The sequence below is a fragment of the Procambarus clarkii genome, unplaced genomic scaffold (genome assembly GCF_040958095.1).
Source record: "Procambarus clarkii isolate CNS0578487 unplaced genomic scaffold, FALCON_Pclarkii_2.0 HiC_scaffold_96, whole genome shotgun sequence".
NCBI classification, from domain to species: Eukaryota; Metazoa; Arthropoda; class Malacostraca; order Decapoda; family Cambaridae; genus Procambarus; species Procambarus clarkii.
The window spans coordinates 43,463-54,780 of record NW_027189129.1 but is presented as its reverse complement, the minus strand read 5'-3'; positions in this window follow the sequence as shown (position 1 = coordinate 54,780).

Genomic DNA, 11,318 nt, shown 5'->3' with positions numbered 1-11,318 from the left:
ACGAATATATATACGTAAAATAAAACTACATGAATAACGTGAAAAAAGTCACTATATTACCATATTTGAGGATTTTAGCTTCAAATCATAGAGCGAGGTTTCGTATTATTTAGATCCAAGAAAAGAGATATGACAATGTTGTTTCAAATACAAATGATAAAAATCAATGTGTTTTCATTAGAATTAACTAAAATGTTCCTGATTTTCCGTTTATATTACCGATGGAAGATGTACACGTAAAACCGCTCTAATCCGGCTGAAACGTCGATATATGCAATAAAAACAGAACTTCTCCTCTTTCCAATATCTTACTCAGTATTTTAACGAGAAACAAATAGTTGATTGAAAATTAAGTGTTTAAGGTTATTTTTTAATCAATTATGTGTTTGCATAATTTTTATCGTATTTTTAATGAATTAAGAGCAATAAACTGAAAGTTCACAAAAACGTGGAAAAACAGCAAAATATTGCCTAATTCGATGATATTTTGTTTATATCACATAAAGGAAAAGGGGATGATAAACGTCAAAATATTGCTGAATTCGATGATTTTTAGTACGAAACAAAATGCAAGAAAACTTGCTTAAAATGCAATTTTATGCGAAAATCTGAGATATGAAGGCCAAAGCACATATCGCGATACTACATGAAATAGTATCGAAATATTGGTAAAAATGAATATATATACGTAATATCAAACTACATGAAAAACGTGAAAAAAGTCATTATTATACCAAATTTGAGGATTTTAACTTCGAATCATAGAGCGACGTTTCGTATTTTTTAGACCCTAGAAAAGACGTATAAAGATGTTGCTTCCAATACAAATGATAAAAATCAATGTGTTTTCATTAGAATTAACTAAAATGTTCCTGATTTTCCGTTTATATTACCGATGGAAGATGTACACGTAAAACGGCTCTAATCCGGCTGAAACGTCGATATATGCAATAAAACAGAACTTCTCCCCTTTTCAATATCTTACTCAGTATTTTAACGAGAAACAAATAGATGATTGAAAATGAAGTATTTAAGGTTATTTTCTGATCAATTATGTGTTTGCATAATTTTTATCGTATATTTAATGAATTAATACCAATAAACTGAAAATTCACAAAAACGTGAAAAAACGGCAAAATACTGCCTAATTCGATGATATTTTGTTTAAATCACATAAAGGAAAAGAATATGATAAACGTCAAAATATTGCTAAATTCGATGATTTTTAGTACGAAACAAAATGCAAGAAAACTTGCTTAAAAATGCAAAATTTGAAAATTCTGAGATTTGAAGGCCAAATCACATATCGTGAGAAAACATGAAGTAGTATCGAAATATTGGTAAAAACGAATATATATACGTAAAATCAAACTACATGAATAACGAGAAAAAAGTCACTATATTACCATATTTGAGGATTTTAACTTCAAATCATAGAGCGAGGTTTCGTATTATTTAGATCCAAGAAAAGACATATGACAATGTTGTTTGAAATACAAATGATAAAAATCAATGTGTTTTCATTAGAATTAACTAAAATGTTCCTGATTTTCCGTTTATATTACCGATGGAAGATGTACACGTAAAACCGCTCTAATCCGGCTGAAACGTCGATATATGCAATAAAAACAGAACTTCTCCCCTTTCCAATATCTTACTCAGTATTTTAACGAGAAACAAATAGTTGATTGAAAATTAAGTGTTTAAGGTTAATTTCTAATCAATTATGTGTTTGCACAATTTTTATCGTATTTTTAATGAATTAGGAGCAATAAACTGAAAGTTCACAAAAACGTGGAAAAACAGCAAAATATTGCCTAATTCGATGATATTTTGTTTATATCACATAAAGGAAAAGGGGATGATAAACGTCAAAATATTGCTGAATTCGATGATTTTTGGTATGAAACAAAATGCAAGAAAACTTGCTTAAAATGCAATTTTATGCGAAAATCTGAGATATGAAGGCCAAAGCACATATCGTGATACTACATGAAATAGTATCGAAATATTGGTAAAAATGAATATATATACGTAATATCAAACTACATGAAAAACGTGAAAAAATCATTATTATACCAAATTTGAGGATTTTAACTTCGAATCATAGAGCGACGTTTCGTATTTTTTAGAGCCTACAAAAGACGTATAAAGATGTTGCTTCCAATACAAATGATAAAAATCAATGTGTTTTCATTAGAATTAACTAAAATGTTCCTGATTTTCCGTTTATATTACCGATGGAAGATGTACACGTAAAACGGCTCTAATCCGGCTGAAACGTCGATATATGCAATAAAAACAGAACTTCTCCCCTTTTCAATATCTTACTCAGTATTTTAACGAGAAACAAATAGATGATTGAAAATGAAGTATTTAAGGTTATTTTCTGATTAATTATGTGTTTGCATAATTTTTATCGTATATTTAATGAATTAATAACAATAAACTGAAAATTCACAAAAACGTGGAAAAAACGGCAAAATATTGCCTAATTCGATGATATTTTGTTTAAATCATATAAAGGAAAAAGGGATGATAAAGGTCAAAATATTGCTAAATTCGATGATGTTTAGTACAAAAGAAAATGCAAGAAAACTTGCTTAAAATGCAAAATTTGAAAATTCTGAGATTTGAAGGCCAAATCACATATCGTGAGAAAACATGAAGTAGTATAGAAATATTGGTAAAAACGAATATATATACGTAAAATCAAACTACATGAATAACGTGAAAAAAGTCACTATATTACCATATTTGAGGATTTTAGCTTCAAATCATAGAGCGAGGTTTCGTATTATTTAGATCCAAGAAAAGAGATATGACAATGTTGTTTCAAATACAAATGATAAAAATCAATGTGTTTTCATTAGAATTAACTAAAATGTTCCTGATTTTCCGTTTATATTACCGATGGAAGATGTACACGTAAAACCGCTCTAATCCGGCTGAAACGTCGATATATGCAATAAAAACAGAACTTCTCCTCTTTCCAATATCTTACTCAGTATTTTAACGAGAAACAAATAGTTGATTGAAAATTAAGTGTTTAAGGTTATTTTTTAATCAATTATGTGTTTGCATAATTTTTATCGTATTTTTAATGAATTAAGAGCAATAAACTGAAAGTTCACAAAAACGTGGAAAAACAGCAAAATATTGCCTAATTCGATGATATTTTGTTTATATCACATAAAGGAAAAGGGGATGATAAACGTCAAAATATTGCTGAATTCGATGATTTTTAGTACGAAACAAAATGCAAGAAAACTTGCTTAAAATGCAATTTTATACGAAAATCTGAGATATGAAGGCCAAAGCACATATCGCGATACTACATGAAATAGTATCGAAATATTGGTAAAAATGAATATTTATACGTAATATCAAACTACATGAAAAACGTGAAAAAAGTCATTATTATACCAAATTTGAGGATTTTAACTTCGAATCATAGAGCGACGTTTCGTATTTTTTAGACCCTAGAAAAGACGTATAAAGATGTTGCTTCCAATACAAATGATAAAAATCAATGTGTTTTCATTAGAATTAACTGAAATGTTCCTGATTTTCCGTTTATATTACCGATGGAAGATGTACACGTAAAACGGCTCTAATCCGGCTGAAACGTCGATATATGCAATAAAACAGAACTTCTCCCCTTTTCAATATCTTACTCAGTATTTTAACGAGAAACAAATAGATGATTGAAAATGAAGTATTTAAGGTTATTTTCTGATTAATTATGTGTTTGCATAATTTTTATCGTATATTTAATGAATTAATAACAATAAACTGAAAATTCACAAAAACGTGGAAAAACGGCAAAATATTGCCTAATTCGATGATATTTTGTTTAAATCACATAAAGGAAAAAGGGATGATAAAGGTCAAAATATTGCTAAATTCGATGATTTTTAGTACAAAAGAAAATGCAAGAAAACTTGCTTAAAATGCAAAATTTGAAAATTCTGAGATTTGAAGGCCAAATCACATATCGTGAGAAAACATGAAGTAGTATCGAAATATTGGTAAAAACGAATATATATACGTAAAATCAAACTACATGAATAACGAGAAAAAAGTCACTATATTACCATATTTGAGGATTTTAACTTCAAATCATAGAGCGAGGTTTCGTATTATTTAGATCCAAGAAAAGACATATGACAATATTGTTTGAAATACAAATGATAAAAATCCATGTGTTTTCATTAGAATTAACTAAAATGTTCCTGATTTTACGTTTATATTACCGATGGAAGATGTACACGTAAAACCGCTCTAATCCGGCTGAAACGTCGATATATGCAATAAAAACAGAACTTCTCCCCTTTCCAATATCTTACTCAGTATTTTAACGAGAAACAAATAGTTGATTGAAAATTAAGTGTTTAAGGTTAATTTCTAATCAATTATGTGTTTGCACAATTTTTATCGTATTTTTAATGAATTAAGAGCAATAAACTGAAAGTTCACAAAAACGTGGAAAAACAGCAAAATATTGCCTAATTCGATGATATTTTGTTTATATCACATAAAGGAAAAGGGGATGATAAACGTCAAAATATTGCTGAATTCGATGATTTTTGGTATGAAACAAAATGCAAGAAAACTTGCTTAAAATGCAATTTTATGCGAAAATCTGAGATATGAAGGCCAAAGCACATATCGTGATACTACATGAAATAGTATCGAAATATTGGTAAAAATGAATATATATACGTAATATCAAACTACATGAAAAACGTGAAAAAATCATTATTATACCAAATTTGAGGATTTTAACTTCGAATCATAGAGCGACGTTTCGTATTTTTTAGAGCCTACAAAAGACGTATAAAGATGTTGCTTCCAATACAAATGATAAAAATCAATGTGTTTTCATTAGAATTAACTAAAATGTTCCTGATTTTCCGTTTATATTACCGATGGAAGATGTACACGTAAAACGGCTCTAATCCGGCTGAAACGTCGATATATGCAATAAAAACAGAACTTCTCCCCTTTTCAATATCTTACTCAGTATTTTAACGAGAAACAAATAGATGATTGAAAATGAAGTATTTAAGGTTATTTTCTGATTAATTATGTGTTTGCATAATTTTTATCGTATATTTAATGAATTAATAACAATAAACTGAAAATTCACAAAAACGTGGAAAAACGGCAAAATATTGCCTAATTCGATGATATTTTGTTTAAATCATATAAAGGAAAAAGGGATGATAAAGGTCAAAATATTGCTAAATTCGATGATGTTTAGTACAAAAGAAAATGCAAGAAAACTTGCTTAAAATGCAAAATTTGAAAATTCTGAGATTTGAAGGCCAAATCACATATCGTGAGAAAACATGAAGTAGTATAGAAATATTGGTAAAAACGAATATATATACGTAAAATCAAACTACATGAATAACGTGAAAAAAGTCACTATATTACCATATTTGAGGATTTTAGCTTCAAATCATAGAGCGAGGTTTCGTATTATTTAGATCCAAGAAAAGAGATATGACAATGTTGTTTCAAATACAAATGATAAAAATCAATGTGTTTTCATTAGAATTAACTAAAATGTTCCTGATTTTCCGTTTATATTACCGATGGAAGATGTACACGTAAAACCGCTCTAATCCGGCTGAAACGTCGATATATGCAATAAAAACAGAACTTCTCCTCTTTCCAATATCTTACTCAGTATTTTAACGAGAAACAAATAGTTGATTGAAAATTAAGTGTTTAAGGTTATTTTTTAATCAATTATGTGTTTGCATAATTTTTATCGTATTTTTAATGAATTAAGAGCAATAAACTGAAAGTTCACAAAAACGTGGAAAAACAGCAAAATATTGCCTAATTCGATGATATTTTGTTTATATCACATAAAGGAAAAGGGGATGATAAACGTCAAAATATTGCTGAATTCGATGATTTTTAGTACGAAACAAAATGCAAGAAAACTTGCTTAAAATGCAATTTTATGCGAAAATCTGAGATATGAAGGCCAAAGCACATATCGCGATACTACATGAAATAGTATCGAAATATTGGTAAAAATGAATATTTATACGTAATATCAAACTACATGAAAAACGTGAAAAAAGTCATTATTATACCAAATTTGAGGATTTTAACTTCGAATCATAGAGCGACGTTTCGTATTTTTTAGACCCTAGAAAAGACGTATAAAGATGTTGCTTCCAATACAAATGATAAAAATCAATGTGTTTTCATTAGAATTAACTAAAATGTTCCTGATTTTCCGTTTATATTACCGATGGAAGATGTACACGTAAAACGGCTCTAATCCGGCAGAAACGTCGATATATGCAATAAAACAGAACTTCTCCCCTTTTCAATATCTTACTCAGTATTTTAACGAGAAACAAATAGATGATTGAAAATGAAGTATTTAAGGTTATTTTCTGATTAATTATGTGTTTGCATAATTTTTATCGTATATTTAATGAATTAATAACAATAAACTGAAAATTCACAAAAACGTGGAAAAAACGGCAAAATATTGCCTAATTCGATGATATTTTGTTTAAATCACATAAAGGAAAAAGGGATGATAAAGGTCAAAATATTGCTAAATTCGATGATTTTTAGTACAAAAGAAAATGCAAGAAAACTTGCTTAAAATGCAAAATTTGAAAATTCTGAGATTTGAAGGCCAAATCACATATCGTGAGAAAACATGAAGTAGTATCGAAATATTGGTAAAAACGAATATATATACGTAAAATCAAACTACATGAATAACGAGAAAAAAGTCACTATATTACCATATTTGAGGATTTTAACTTCAAATCATAGAGCGAGGTTTCGTATTATTTAGATCCAAGAAAAGACATATGACAATGTTGTTTGAAATACAAATGATAAAAATCCATGTGTTTTCATTAGAATTAACTAAAATGTTCCTGATTTTACGTTTATATTACCGATGGAAGATGTACACGTAAAACCGCTCTAATCCGGCTGAAACGTCGATATATGCAATAAAAACAGAACTTCTCCCCTTTCCAATATCTTACTCAGTATTTTAACGAGAAACAAATAGTTGATTGAAAATTAAGTGTTTAAGGTTAATTTCTAATCAATTATGTGTTTGTACAATTTTTATCGTATTTTTAATGAATTAAGAGCAATAAACTGAAAGTTCACAAAAACGTGGAAAAACAGCAAAATATTGCCTAATTCGATGATATTTTGTTTATATCACATAAAGGAAAAGGGGATGATAAACGTCAAAATATTGCTGAATTCGATGATTTTTGGTATGAAACAAAATGCAAGAAAACTTGCTTAAAATGCAATTTTATGCGAAAATCTGAGATATGAAGGCCAAAGCACATATCGTGATACTACATGAAATAGTATCGAAATATTGGTAAAAATGAATATATATACGTAATATCAAACTACATGAAAAACGTGAAAAAATCATTATTATACCAAATTTGAGGATTTTAACTTCGAATCATAGAGCGACGTTTCGTATTTTTAGAGCCTACAAAAGACGTATAAAGATGTTGCTTCCAATACAAATGATAAAAATCAATGTGTTTTCATTAGAATTAACTAAAATGTTCCTGATTTTCCGTTTATATTACCGATGGAAGATGTACACGTAAAACGGCTCTAATCCGGCTGAAACGTCGATATATGCAATAAAAACAGAACTTCTCCCCTTTTCAATATCTTACTCAGTATTTTAACGAGAAACAAATAGATGATTGAAAATGAAGTATTTAAGGTTATTTTCTGATTAATTATGTGTTTGCATAATTTTTATCGTATATTTAATGAATTAATAACAATAAACTGAAAATTCACAAAAACGTGGAAAAACGGCAAAATATTGCCTAATTCGATGATATTTTTTTTAAATCATATAAAGGAAAAAGGGATGATAAAGGTCAAAATATTGCTAAATTCGATGATGTTTAGTACGAAAAGCAAAATGCAAGAAAACTTAGCTTAAAATGCAAATTTATGCGAAAATTCTGAGATTATGAAGGCCAAATCACATATCGTGAGAATACATGAAGTAGTATCGAAATATTGGTAAAAATGAATATATATACGTAATATCAAACTACATGAATAACGTGAAAAAAGTCACTATATTACCATATTTGAGGATTTTAACTTCGAAATCATAGAGCGACGGTTTCGTATTATTTAGATCCCTAGAAAAGACATATGACAATGTTGCTTGCAATACAAATGATAAAAATCAATGTGTTTTCATTAGAATTAACTAAAATGTTCCTGATTTTCCGTTTATATTACCGATGGAAGATGTACACGTAAAACGGCTCTAATCCGGCTGAAACGTCGATATATGCAATAAAAACAGAACTTCTCCCCTTTCAATATCTTACTCAGTATTTTAACGAGAAACAAATAGATTGATTGAAAATGAAGTATTTAAGGTTATTTTCTGATCAATTATGTGTTTGCATAATTTTTATCGTATATTTAATGAATTAATACCATAAACTGAAAATTCACAAAAACGTGGAAAAACGGCAAAATATTGCCTAATTCGATGATATTTTGTTTAAATCACATAAAGGAAAAGAATATGATAAACGTCAAAATATTGCTAAATTCGATGATTTTTAGTACGAAACAAAATGCAAGAAAACTTGCTTAAAAATGCAAAATTTGAAAATTCTGAGATTTGAAGGCCAAATCACATATCGTGAGAAAACATGAAGTAGTATCGAAATATTGGTAAAAACGAATATATATACGTAAAATCAAACTACATGAATAACGAGAAAAAAGTCACTATATTACCATATTTGAGGATTTTAACTTCAAATCATAGAGCGAGGTTTCGTATTATTTAGATCCAAGAAAAGACATATGACAATGTTGTTTGAAATACAAATGATAAAAATCAATGTGTTTTCATTAGAATTAACTAAAATGTTCCTGATTTTCCGTTTATATTACCGATGGAAGATGTACACGTAAAACCGCTCTAATCCGGCTGAAACGTCGATATATGCAATAAAAACAGAACTTCTCCCCTTTCCAATATCTTACTCAGTATTTTAACGAGAAACAAATAGTTGATTGAAAATTAAGTATTTAAGGTTAATTTCTAATCAATTATGTGTTTGCACAATTTTTATCGTATTTTTAATGAATTAGGAGCAATAAACTGAAAGTTCACAAAACGTGGAAAAACAGCAAAATATTGCATAATTCGATGATATTTTGTTTATATCACATAAAGGAAAAGGGGATGATAAACGTCAAAATATTGCTGAATTCGATGATTTTTAGTACGAAACAAAATGCAAGAAAACTTGCTTAAAATGCAATTTTATGCGAAAATCTGAGATATGAAGGCCAAAGCACATATCGTGATACTACATGAAATAGTATCGAAATATTGGTAAAAATGAATATATATACGTAATATCAAACTACATGAAAAACGTGAAAAAAAGTCATTATTATACCAAATTTGAGGATTTTAACTTCGAATCATAGAGCGACGTTTCGTATTTTTTAGACCCTAGAAAAGACGTATAAAGATGTTGCTTCCAATACAAATGATAAAAATCAATGTGTTTTCATTAGAATTAACTAAAATGTTCCTGATTTTCCGTTTATATTACCGATGGAAGATGTACACGTAAAACGGCTCTAATCCGGCTGAAACGTCGATATATGCAATAAAAACAGAACTTCTCCCCTTTTCAATATCTTACTCAGTATTTTAACGAGAAACAAATAGATGATTGAAAATGAAGTATTTAAGGTTATTTTCTGATTAATTATGTGTTTGCATAATTTTTATCGTATATTTAATGAATTAATAACAATAAAGTGAAAATTCACAAAAACGTGGAAAAACGGCAAAATATTGCCTAATTCGATGATATTTTGTTTAAATCACATAAAGGAAAAAGGGATGATAAAGGTCAAAATATTGCTAAATTCGATGATTTTTAGTACAAAAGAAAATGCAAGAAAACTTGCTTAAAATGCAAAATTTGAAAATTCTGAGATTTGAAGGCCAAATCACATATCGTGAGAAAACATGAAGTAGTATAGAAATATTGGTAAAAACGAATATATATACGTAAAATCAAACTACATGAATAACGTGAAAAAAGTCACTATATTACCATATTTGAGGATTTTAGCTTCAAATCATAGAGCGAGGTTTCGTATTATTTAGATCCAAGAAAAGAGATATGACAATGTTGTTTCAAATACAAATGATAAAAATCAATGTGTTTTCATTAGAATTAACTAAAATGTTCCTGATTTTCCGTTTATATTACCGATGGAAGATGTACACGTAAAACCGCTCTAATCTGGCTGAAACGTCGATATATGCAATAAAAACAGAACTTCTCCTCTTTCCAATATCTTACTCAGTATTTTAACGAGAAACAAATAGTTGATTGAAAATTAAGTGTTTAAGGTTATTTTTTAATCAATTATGTGTTTGCATAATTTTTATCGTATTTTTAATGAATTAAGAGCAATAAACTGAAAGTTCACAAAAACGTGGAAAAGCAGCAAAATATTGCCTAATTCGATGATATTTTGTTTATATCACATAAAGGAAAAGGGGATGATAAACGTCAAAATATTGCTGAATTCGATGATTTTTAGTACGAAACAAAATGCAAGAAAACTTGCTTAAAATGCAATTTTATGCGAAAATCTGAGATATGAAGGCCAAAGCACATATCGCGATACTACATGAAATAGTATCGAAATATTGGTAAAAATGAATATTTATACGTAATATCAAACTACATGAAAAACGTGAAAAAAGTCATTATTATACCAAATTTGAGGATTTTAACTTCGAATCATAGAGCGACGTTTCGTATTTTTTAGACCCTAGAAAAGACGTATAAAGATGTTGCTTCCAATACAAATGATAAAAATCAATGTGTTTTCATTAGAATTAACTAAAATGTTCCTGATTTTCCGTTTATATTACCGATGGAAGATGTACACGTAAAACGGCTCTAATCCGGCTGAAACGTCGATATATGCAATAAAACAGAACTTCTCCCCTTTTCAATATCTTACTCAGTATTTTAACGAGAAACAAATAGATGATTGAAAATGAAGTATTTAAGGTTATTTTCTGATTCAATTATGTGTTTGCATAATTTTTATCGTATATTTAATGAATTAATAACAATAAACTGAAAATTCACAAAAACGTGAAAAAACGGCAAAATACTTGCCTAATTCGATGATATTTTGTTTAAATCACTATAAAGGAAAAAGGAATATGATAAACGTCAAAATATTGCTAA